The following is an 8,912-nucleotide window of genomic DNA, read 5'->3' as shown; positions in this document are numbered from 1 at the left end:
TTTGGTATTAAGGTATAATATGCTGCTTCAGACATGAATCATTAGCTTTGTTCCCATATCTTAGCTCTCTCCCATATAGCCCCACTCCTTAACTCCCTACTTCTCCCTGACTCCTTTAAAAAATATTACTTCTCTTTACCATTGAACTCAGGTACAACCACTTTTTCCTCCTGTTTCCCTTTGCTGATCGCCCCTTTTAAAAAGATCATAATATCATAAAACATGAAGTATTTAGAGAAATTAACAAAAGATGTTAATTCAATGATGAGAACTACAGAACCTTGCTGAAATACATTAAAGAAGATCTAAATAAATTAAGAGCTACATCAGGTTTGTGAATTGAAAGGGTCAATATTGTCAAGATATCTATACTATGCAAATTGATCTGTAGTTTAAAATCTAAAAATATCTGAACTCTAAAAAAATCTAAAAAGTCTTTCTTGGGAGGTTACAAATTGGTCTGATTATTATAAAATTTAAAAATTTTAAGGAAATCCAAAGTTGATATGATTATAATAAAATTCATATGGTAATCCAAGAGACCGAGAACAGGTGGGAAATCATATTAGTTTGGGATCTCAAAAAAACAGATGCCAAGAAAAGTTTTGATGCACAAGAGATGTATTGCAGAAGCTGTGTATGAAGCATGAAAGAGAAGGCAGCAGGAATGTTCAGGGAGAGACTTTAGACCAGGAACTTCAGGCCATGATGCAGGTCTGACACCAAGGAAAGGAGAAAGGGAAGGAAGTAAAGAGCCCCAGACCAAAGTTCTGAAAATCACTGAGCAAGACTTTCAACATAAAATTGCCCTTTAGAGGAATCATGCTTTGGGGTACAACGGCTCATTTCTAATATCCTCACCACGATTAGTCATTGACTGCAGACAGACTGAAGTGTGGCCTGGTGTGGGAAGCCATCCATGGTCTGCGTGAGAACCGAGCATGGTTGAGCCAGTAACCAGGAGGATCTGGCCTTAGGAACTCACAGTTATTGACAATTGTTCAAGAACGCCTGAGTCAGGTGGTTATCCTGTATTGGTTCAAAACTGAAGGTCAAATACAAGCACTGGATGTGGGAGTGACCCACTAGAGTGAGATGGCTTGCCTACCTCCACCCCCCATCCTGTTTCTCACAGAAGAAGCTCCTATAGATCCTTTTTGATCCATACCGCTATAAATACAGCAAGCGTGGACTCCTTCCTTTGCTAGAGCCAGACCCCTCTGGATGGCTCAGTCGGTCATGCCCCTGCTTCAAAGATAATTCTGTCTTCTGTCGTTATTTCTGATAAATAAACTTCATAGCTTTTATTTCTCATGAGCCCACGAGAGCCTGGTGCACCGTGGCTGGTGCAAAGGAAGACTCCTGGCGGCTGTCAATCATTCATGCCCGCCATGGCAGATCTCTGAAAGAGCCTATGCAGGTCATCCTCAATGACTGCCAAAACAATTTGAAAAAGAGGAACGCAAGCCACCTAATATCAAGACTTACTGTAAAGCAACAGTAGGAAAAACAAAGTGTAGTACTGGCAGAAAAACAGACACATAGATGGACTAGAAAAGGACCACTTATATGGTCATTGATTTTTTTTAAATATGTTTTTTGGTTGTAGGTGGACACAATACCTTTATTTTACTTTTATGTGGTGCTGAGGATCAAACCCGGGGCCTCATGCCATGATAGGCTAGCACACTACTACTGAGCCACAATCCCAGCCCCCGGTCATTGATTTTTGACAAAGATTCCAAGGTAAGTCAATGAAAAAAGGACAGTTGTTCCAACAAATGCCACTGGAAGAGCTGGATGTCTAGATGGAAACAAAATGGGACTGTGGTTCAGGGTAGAGGGTGTGCCTAGCATGGCAAGGCTGATGCCCCACCCGCGTGCACCACACACAAGAATCAGTGGAGTAGACAAGAGGTCAGCTCAGACCACACACACACACACACACACACAAACACACATTAATTTATGGATCCAAAGATTAAAGAGAAAACCCTAGACTCTCTAGGAGAAGATTTGGAGAAAATCTTTATAACTTTGGTTTGGGTTGCTATTTCGTAGACAAATAATAGAAATCACTAACCATAAAAGAAAAAAATTGATCATTCAGACTTTATTACAATTTAAAGCATCCACTCTGAAAAGTACCATTACAAAAATGAAAATACTAACCACTAACAAAAAATATACACGGTACATACATCTGACAAAAATACTCAAATCCTACTTACTAGTAAGAAGAAATCTATTCCAATAGAAAATGGGTACAAGATTCGAGTAGATACATCACCAAGTAATATACACAAATGGACCAGGTGCAGTGGTGCATGCCTGGAATCCCAGAAGCTTGGGAGGCTGAGGTAGGAGGATGGTGAGTTTAAAGCCAGCCTCAGCAAAAACAAGGCATTAAGGAACTCAGTGAGACCCTTTCTCTAAATAAAATACAAAATAGGGCTGGGGATGTGGCTCAGTGGTTGAGTGCCCTGAGTTAAATCCCTGGTACCCCGCACAAAAAAGAATATGTACAAATGGTTGATGAGCATATGAAAATATGCTTACTATCCTTAGTCATCAGGAAAATTCAGATCCACAGTGAGCAACTACTGCACACTCTCCAGAATGGCTAAAATTGTTAAGGATTTGCAGTATTGAGGAACCCCTGCAGTGCTAGCTGACAGATACAGTACAAAGTAGACTTAGGTCTTCTAACCATAAAGAAGAGATGATCAAAACCAGTGTAGGATCATATTTCCAGTGGACACTGAGGGGTTTGGTGAGCTCCTTCAGCAAGCTGAACAGCATGCTCCTGAGGTTGGAGGCACTCAGATGGCACATGGAGCAGAACGTACAGGAGATCCGCAAGCCGGCGAGAGCCTGCATCCCCGACCCTCACACGCACGTCCCAGGAGACAGCAGGTGTCAAGGCGTCAGTCCTACTTGGGTCTTGAGAACTTGACATATCCCACATCCTCCGGCGACTGGAGAGTCGCAGTGCAGCCACCACTCTTGAGCCTCTTGAGTCTGTGAAGGACCCAGATATTCAGGGCTTCCTGAAGAACTAGAAGGACAATGCCCTGCTGTCTGCCATCAAAGAATCCCAGAAGTGGACCTTTGGCATGAGCCAAGAGTACCATCGGGAGTCAATGCTGGTCCAAGGGGAGCAAGTGAAACAGTGAATTCTGCACACGCTGCTGGTGTCAGGGGAGGATGACGCTGACTTCATCCAAGAGAGTAAGCCCAGTCCCATCAGTGATGTTAGGGCCCCCTGGTCGGAGCTCTCTAAATAGCGCTGAGATAGCTACACCCGGCGGATATATATCTCCAACGAGGAGATTGCCTAACCGGGTGGACCTCGGTGCTTCCACTGCAGAGCTGGGTGATAAGAGCATTTCTGACACGTGGGCAATGGTAAAACAAATGGCAGAAGTGTTGTTGGCACCAGCGACCGACGTCCTGGAGAGCTGGAGCAGCATGCAAGTGCACAGGGCGTCCGTCAGGCAGGCTTTGCGGTACCTCAAGCAGAGTTACAAGGACACCCTTGTGACCGTGATTGGAAATCTGCATCAGGCCCAGCCGGGTGGCATGCCTGGGTCTTACTGGGTGGTGTGAAGATTCCTGAACATTAAACTTCCAGCTCCCTGACCTGGACTTCAGGATGGAGAGTGGAAGGCCACCCTGTCTGGGCACTGATTAGTACAGTGAGCCAAGAGTACCATCGGGAGTCAAGCAGCCCTTCCTCCGCTTCCAAGTGCTGCTTCTGACCGTGCAGTTCGAAGCCGCCATTGCTTTTCTCTCCCACGTGGAGCAACTATGCTGTCATGCTGCCCATGTGGCCCAGGTGCTGTTGGAGCTGAAGCTGCTTTTAAAAGCCTCAGGACAGAGTGCTCAGCTCCTCAGCTTGAGCCTGATGACCCTACGTGCATGCAGTGCCTCGTCTTTCTGCGGCCACTCAGACACAGGCAGGCCCGCCAGGACTTTGACTTCCTCAGGTAGGAGAAAGACAGACAAGGAGAAAACGTGTTTTTGCCCTGTGTGAGCGAGCTGGTAATCAAGTCAAGATTTTGATATGCTACTTGGGAAACTAGAGAATGACAGACGTAGAAAGCCTGGAGTCACAGATAAGTTTACTAGTGAAACAAAGCCAATTATTGACAAAGTTGCTTCCGTGGCAGAAAACAAAGGACTGTTTGAAGAAGCAGCAAAGCTTTATGACCTTGCCAAGAATGCTGGCAAGGCACTGGAGCTGGTGAACAAACTGCTGAGCCCTGTCGCTCCTCAGATCAGTGCCCCCCAGTCCAACAAGAAGCGACCAAAGAACATGGCTGTCTCCATCACTGAAGGGTACAGGTCTCAGGGAATAAGTGCAAATACATCTGTGGACTCCACAGTCTACCTTTTGTGGGACTCGATCACCTTTTTCAATGAGTATCACAGGAGCCGCATGGACAGAGCCTTTGATATAACTGGTCACTTGAAGCTGGTGCCCCTGCATCAGAAAAGTGTGGAAGAGAGAGTAGCTGCCTTTAGAAATTTCATCGATGAAACCAGACACAACATCTCAGAAGTTCTTCTTGCCACCATGAACATCGTGTTCACACAGTTCAAGAGGCTTAAGGGGACCCGTCCATCCTTGGCAACCAGGCCCCAGTGAGTCATCAAGGACCATGACTCTCAGCTCTGAAGTCAAACCTAAGCCCTGACACCTCTGCTGGAATAACACCCTATGGAACATCTGGGGACACCAGTGTGAGACTGGTGCAAATGGAGGTCCTCGTGAACTAAGTACCGCTTTGAGGCTTTGGGAAGTGGACACTGTGGGTACGCTAAGCACACAGGTTCACTGGGGTGGGGTTTCTGGTTTTGTTTCTGTTGTGTTGTTTTGTTTTGTCTTTTGAATTATGTATTTTTGTCAACACCAATAAATTTATTTAATTTGTTAAAAAAAATAATAACAATACACAGTGTTGGCAAGGACATAGCAACTGGGACTTGGACATTGCTGATAGAAGTATAAAATGTCACAATCACTTTGAAAAAGTGTCTTAAGAAGTTAAACACACTTATAAAATGACCCAGCAAATAGTCTCCCAGGTATTTACTTAAGATAAAGAAAAACATATGTCTACACAATCATTTAGACATGAATGTTCATAGTGACTTATTCATAACAGCCAAAAACTAGAAACAACTGTCCTATAGTAGATAAATGTTATGCAATAACACATGATAAAAGGTAGCAGATTTCAAATGTGCTCAATCACATGCATGAATCTCCAAAACATTATACTGAACAAAATAATCCATACCCTAAGGAACACATAGTGCATGATTTTACTTATGAGTTTATCTTTTTAATAGAAACCCTAAAAATGAATGGTAGAAAAAAGGTGAGTGGTTTACTTGTCAGGAACATCTAACTTCATAGGGTTGGGGGGTAGTTTTGGGTGATAGAATTGATGATTATCTTCATCAGGATGATAATTACAGGACTGGATACATTTATTAAAATTCACCAAACTAAACATTTCTTGTGCTTTGTATTATATGTAAATTATGTCTCTATAATTTTGATTTTACTTTTGTTGGAAAGGTGGGAGAAGAGAAGGGCCCTCTGTGCGGTGTGGGCAGGGAGAGGGTGCTCAGCCCTGGAACCAAGGCCTCAGCAGAGGGAAGGAGCTGCCCAGAGCTGTGGTCCTGAGAGCCCCACCTGGGAAATCCAGCCCCTGCTGCAGGCTAAAGCAGGAGCAGCCACAGAAGCGGAAGCTGCTGCTTCGTATTTTAAAGACATCTTGTTTGACCACTGCATCTTATAAAGTGATATCTTTGTTTGGCATCTTGTACTATGATTGTAATTTATTTTTTGAAATTTATGAAATACAAGTTTTACCGGCTTTTTAAGAAATGAAGGCATTCATTCAGCAAATATTCGATGAGTATCTCTTGTATGCTGGTCTCTGTGGTAGGAACTGGGAATGCCTCAGGCAGGAGGGGACAGCTACAAAGCAAAAGTCGCTGTTCTCCTGGCATCTGCATGCTCAGAAGGGAGTCACTAAAGTGCTGTACATAGTGCTTTTAATGACAGTAAGTACCAAGGAGGACATTTAATCGGGGAAGAAAGATCAGGAACTGGAGAGATGGGGGAAGTCTCAAGTGCATATGGGCTTCTAAGAGGCAGCATGGGACGAAAGACCTGCAGATGAGGAAGCGATCTGAGCAGAAATCCAAGAGAAGCACGCTGCAGACCAAGGGAGTAGCAAGGCCTGAGTGGGGTCCACTTGCCCAAGAATACACACAGAAGAGGAAATGAAAACTCAAGGCCGATTCCAAGACTTTTGATCTCAGCAACCAGAAGGATGGAGTTGCAGTCATCGAAGATCAAAGCCTCAGTTTTGAACAGGTTAGATTTGAGATAACAATTCAGCATCCAAAGAGAGATGCTGAGTAGACAGAAGGACACAGAAGTCAGTAGTACAGAGAAGATGTCAAAGCAGAAGTAGAAACTGGGCCATTGTCAATATATCAGTGATACGTAAATCCTGGGGACTAGCGGAGATCACCAAAGGAGAGAGGAGATAGGATAGAGGTCCCAGGACCATAAAAGGTCAGAGAAGGGACAAAAACAGCAGAGGTGATGGAGAAGCAAGAAAGAAAACCTAGAGAATGTGTGAGCTGCAAGTCTAGTGGAGAAGTGTTTCCAAAAGAGACAGTGACCAGGTCAGAGGAGCACTGTTGACGAGTCAAGTCAGGTGACAACTGAGACTCAACCCTGAGAGTTAGCAATGCAGAAGTCATTGGTGACCTTGACAAGAACAGCTTCAGTAGACTGAAGGGAATTGGAGCTTGATTAATGGGGATTTAAAAAGAATCAGAGGAAACAACCCAAGTGTCCACCAACAAATGAATGGATACACAAAATATAGTATGTTCACCTAATGGAATAGTAGTCAGCCAGAAAAAGGAATGAAGTACAGACACATGCTGCCACACAAATGAACCTTGAAAAGTCTATGGTAGGTGAAAGAAACCAGTCACAAAGGAACACTCACTGTAGGGTTTCATGTACATGAAACATCCAAAGAAGCAAATCCATGGAAACCAAAAACAGATTACTGGTTACGAAGGTCTAGAGGATTGGGGACCTGTAGCTTCTTAATGGGTTCATGATTTCCATTTGGAGGGACAAAACGGTTCTGGAAGTAGATAGAACTAGTCGTGGCACAACACTAAATGCACTCAATGTCACTGAGTTGTGCACTCTAAAATGGTTAAAATGATGAATTTTGTGTTCTGTGTATTTTGCCACAATTTTTAAAAAGTATTTAAGAGAATGAAGGAGAAAGGTTGAAGACAGACAAAATGAAAATTATACTATAAAAATGAGAGAAATGGGGTGGGGAGCTCCAGCTGAGACCAAGAAAAGTTTGGGTACTAACCGGAATGAATAAGTAAAGAAAAATCAATGCCTCCAGAGAAACAGAAAGGAGTTGCTGGAGGTGACCTGGAGCAGAGAAGAGCCACGCCATCCACCACGGAAGGCAGGGGTTTGTCCTGGCCAGGAGCTCCAGGGACCCTGCAGGTGGTGGTTGCAGGGTGAGCATTCATGGACGTCTCCTCTCAGAGAAAGAAGGAGCAGGGTCCTCAGCACTGCACCTGCCACCTACAGGGACTTCAGAAAAGGAAGGTTACTCAGGGACCATTTGCGAGGGACGACACCCTGAGGTGGAAAAGACCTGATAGGAAATTTACTCAAAAGAGCCTCCATTTTTAATCAGAAAAATACAGAATTACCTTGAGGGGTGAGGCTGTTTTCCTGAGTGGAAATGGAGCATGATCATTATGGAAATTGTTTCTTCTAAGAGGAAAAGACTCCGGTGACAGATTGCAGGAATCGGGTTACCCTTCTGCATCTCTGAGTGATGACTCTAAATTCTGTCCCCTCCTCATGCGAAGAAGTCGATGTTACGTAATGCAGCTCTTTATGTGGACAGGGTACGGAGAATCGTAAAACATAAAAAATATCTGAGGGGCAGGAGGCCTCAGGTCATCTGACTGCTGGTTCTCAACCACCCAGGGACATTCGACTTCTTCTGGCAACTTCTTTTGGTTCTCACACCTCGATAGGTGCCACGGGCATTGTGTTAAAATGCAGGTACTCCATAAGGTCTGAGGAAATGGCTCTGTGATATGGGCTAAGAATGGTACTGCCCATGGGTTCTCATGAAGATCAAATGAATGGTCACATGCAAAGCATTGGGAACAGTGCCTGACACTTAGTAGGTACAATGTGTGGTTGCTGTTAACCATGTTTTCAAACATTCCTGGGAAAAATCTGCATGGGCCCTTTAAAAAACCTGGCAGAAACCTAAGTTTAAAAAAAAATTAGCAACAACAAAAGTGCAGCTTCTGCAGTTTCTTTTCAAGTAAGACAAACTATTCAAAACAGAACAAGCATTAATAAGAAGTCAGGGAGTTGAAAGCAGTGAGTGACTATTAACTTGGTTGCCAAGGAAACCGGCCAGGTTGGAAAAAACTGTTGTGGAGATTGATGCAGACTCAGGAAGTGGCCCACAGAACTTCTGTTCTTCTTTTCCGATGGCCATGAGGGCACGGCCAGCAAAGAGGTTGACAGGGCATTTGAGGATTCAACCATATGATTTGGGGAGAAAGCCTCACGTATCAGCAGAAAGCCTGCTTCTCTGAGAGCTTGAGAGCTCAGCAGATCCCACCAGGCCCCTGCCCTGACAGGCAGAAAAGGTGCTCCCAGGCCCCAGGAAGCTGAAAGCAGGGGCATGGTCTCTGGGCCTTAGACTCAACCCCAAGTGTAACATGGGAGAGAGTCAAGTATCTCTTCTAAAGAAGAGAGAAAGGAGAAAAAAGAGCTTAAGAGGATGAGCAGCAGTAAGAAAGGGTTG

General features: G+C 44.3%; 1 pseudogene across 1 annotated transcript; it reads left to right on the top strand.

The window, feature by feature from the left end:
• The first annotated feature begins 2,894 nt into the window (after nt 1-2,894).
• On the top strand, nt 2,895-4,782 carry LOC306664374 (nuclear pore complex protein Nup93-like; annotated as a pseudogene). The gene is made up of 2 exons: nt 2,895-3,698; nt 3,731-4,782. The product of its transcript is annotated as a nuclear pore complex protein Nup93-like (transcript).
• The last annotated feature ends 4,130 nt before the right edge of the window (nt 4,783-8,912 follow it).

Source organism: Sciurus vulgaris (genome assembly GCF_902686455.1).
Source record: "Sciurus vulgaris genome assembly, chromosome: 6".
Lineage (NCBI taxonomy): Eukaryota > Metazoa > Chordata > Mammalia > Rodentia > Sciuridae > Sciurus > Sciurus vulgaris.
This window is presented reverse-complemented; position numbering and strand designations above follow the sequence as displayed.